The sequence below is a fragment of the Osmia lignaria genome, unplaced genomic scaffold (genome assembly GCF_051020975.1).
Source record: "Osmia lignaria lignaria isolate PbOS001 unplaced genomic scaffold, iyOsmLign1 scaffold0050, whole genome shotgun sequence".
NCBI lineage: Eukaryota > Metazoa > Arthropoda > Insecta > Hymenoptera > Megachilidae > Osmia > Osmia lignaria.
The window spans coordinates 100,001-102,500 of NW_027478191.1; the positions used below are offsets into that span (position 1 = coordinate 100,001).

Genomic DNA, 2,500 nt, shown 5'->3' on the forward strand with positions numbered 1-2,500 from the left:
ATGGACTTGGACGCAATTCGATGTCTCGGGATAAACGGATCCTCCTGAACACTACATTTCCCAGCGGCGGTACCGCGGGATTCAGTGCTGGGCTCATTCCTGTTCGCTCGCCGCTACTAAGGAAATCCTAGTTAGTTTCTTTTCCTCCGCTTAATAATATGCTTAAATTCAGCGGGTAATCTCGCCTACTCTGAGGTCGTCAATTTCTTTGGTTTCATCGAAAGGTGAATAATGATGCTCGATGCAAAAAAAAAAAAAATAAACGAAAAGAAGCAAAAAAGCAAACACGTAGAGAAACTGTGCGTGAATCAACCTTTCGCATATTCAATTTTTCCTCCTCTCTCGTTTCAAAATGTTTGTATTTATCGTTCGATGAAACGAGCACAAGAGGGAAAAAAAAGTTGAGACACGACGTTCCCATAATTTTCGTGTTATTTCCTTTTTGCTTCAAACATTTTGCGGACTGCAGCTTCGTCGTATTGCTTTTATCAATTTTTAACAATTTCAAAGCGAAGACAACTCGCAAGACGATCCATTTCGTCTCGGTTCAATTTTAACGTCCGTCCGTATTATTTTTTGTTCCACAAGAGATTTCGAATAGGTTTCTTTATTTATCATCCCTTCTTTTCGAGCGCCACGGAAGCAAGAGGAAAAGCAAGAGCGAGAGAACATTTCGCGTATACTTCATTTAACAATTTTAACCAACACGCGATGTACTCCACACACCTCTTAGATTTAACAACTGCTTTTCTCTTCTTCTCCCCTTAGCGCAAGGGTAAACCCCATTTGTCTCTTCTTTGGAACGCAACAAAACTTTCGAGGACTGGACGACCGAGCGATGGTCGCGCGGTCTTCGCTTATCTTTAACAAACGAAGTAGTCCGTATGTATTCTAAATGTTGAAGCCTCCTAGAGCTTTAAGCCATGCGAGACATTGAAATGCTGTTTTAACGGGAGCATGCATAATTGCTGCAAACATACTTTTATCACAAGTTCTAGCCACGCCACGGAGGCTTCGAAGTTCCTTCACCATTCGCTTTCCTCTCTTTTGTTACACAGTTTCAGACTACGATCAGGGGTACCGAAACGCTGTATTGATTGTAAACAACCATTTTTATCTTGGAGCGGAGCGTTCCTTTACTCGTTAGATTTGTCTTGTCGCGTGTGTATTCGCTTTTTCGACGCTTTTTAACCATTTAACTTGTTTAGCGAAGCTAAACGCACAGACAGACAAAAAAAAAGGAACAGCATCGCGCGTCAAACAGCGACGACCCATCTGAAGCGATCTTTCATTTATACACCGTTTGTAAACAGAGAGATGTATAAAGCGCGGGGAATCATTCGAAACCCTGGGGCTATTCGAGCTTGCATTTCAGCAAATTATCATCTCAAACATTTCACTCGTTTGCTTTTTCTAAATTTATAGGAGAGCTTCTTTCGTTTATTTTTGACACACCTTTCGTAAATATCGTTTCTGGCAACGTCGGGAGCGTGGATTTCTACAAGTGAACAATCGCGCCGATCCGATAACTTCCAGCAGGATGGAGAATCTTTATAGATTATCTTCCGAGAACTCGGTGCTTTCACGGGCGGTCGTTTATAAATTTTAACGAACGACTCGCGCGCCGTGACGCACTTGCGCTAGTTCGAAGAGATATTTCGAAATTTGTTTCTCTCCTTTAACGGCCTGCATTTAGTGTATCGGTTGCGATTTTCGTCACATCGTTTCCACGACAAACGCCGACGAACTGCCCAACTATCGCTCGTACGTTGCGACTCTTTCTTTGTTTATCGTTCATTCATTCTTTCAATTTCGTTCGATAATCCCGCTCCGAAACGTTCTACTTTCGTTGAACGACGGCGAGATGTTTAGAAAGAAATGAATTACTCTTTTTTCGAGAAGCAAACGCAAGCAGTCTTTTGTTAAGAAAACGACCCTCAGCCAGGCGTGGTCCAGGAATTGTATCCGTGGACCGCAATGTGCGTTCGAAATGTCGATGTTCATGTGTCCTGCAGTTCACACGTTGACGCGCAATTAGCTGCGTTCTTCATCGACCCACGAGCCAAGTGATCCACCGTTCAGGGTAATCGTAAAATTTTGTATTTCAAACTCTTTAGATCTTTAGAGTGTTATTTTCATTATTAACACGCATCACATTCGATACCCACATCACTCTCCCACCCGGCGCGTGCGGGAGAGCGAATTCGGGCGTCGCCAACGTATTTGTTTGTTTGTTCGATCGTTGACGACACGATCGCGTCCAAGGACGGAAACCGTCGGAGAAACGCCCAGTGGCACGCTCCTCTCGACGGTCGGGCGTAAAGTACATTTAAAAACCTTGAAAAGTACGAACGCACACAAGGAATGCGAGCGCGCGTCCTGTCGCTGAATCGTGGGTTGCGAGATTCGAACAGACACACGGCCGGCGACGATCGGTCTAACTAATGGACACATAGTTTTTCAAAGACTCGCTATCGTCGCTTCTCAGCCGGTCCGTAAA

The 2,500-nt window shown here is 44.1% G+C and overlaps 1 non-coding gene and 1 pseudogene across 1 annotated transcript; both read right to left on the reverse strand.

Annotated features, from left to right (window-relative positions):
- LOC143307314 (large subunit ribosomal RNA) overlaps positions 1-199 on the reverse strand; it is a 4,449-nt pseudogene extending 4,250 nt beyond the window's left edge.
- A 1,732-nt stretch (positions 200-1,931) lies between these two features.
- LOC143307289 (5.8S ribosomal RNA) lies at positions 1,932-2,086 on the reverse strand. The gene has a single exon (XR_013064465.1). It is a non-coding gene; the product is annotated as a 5.8S ribosomal RNA (ribosomal RNA).
- Positions 2,087-2,500: the final 414 nt, after the last annotated feature.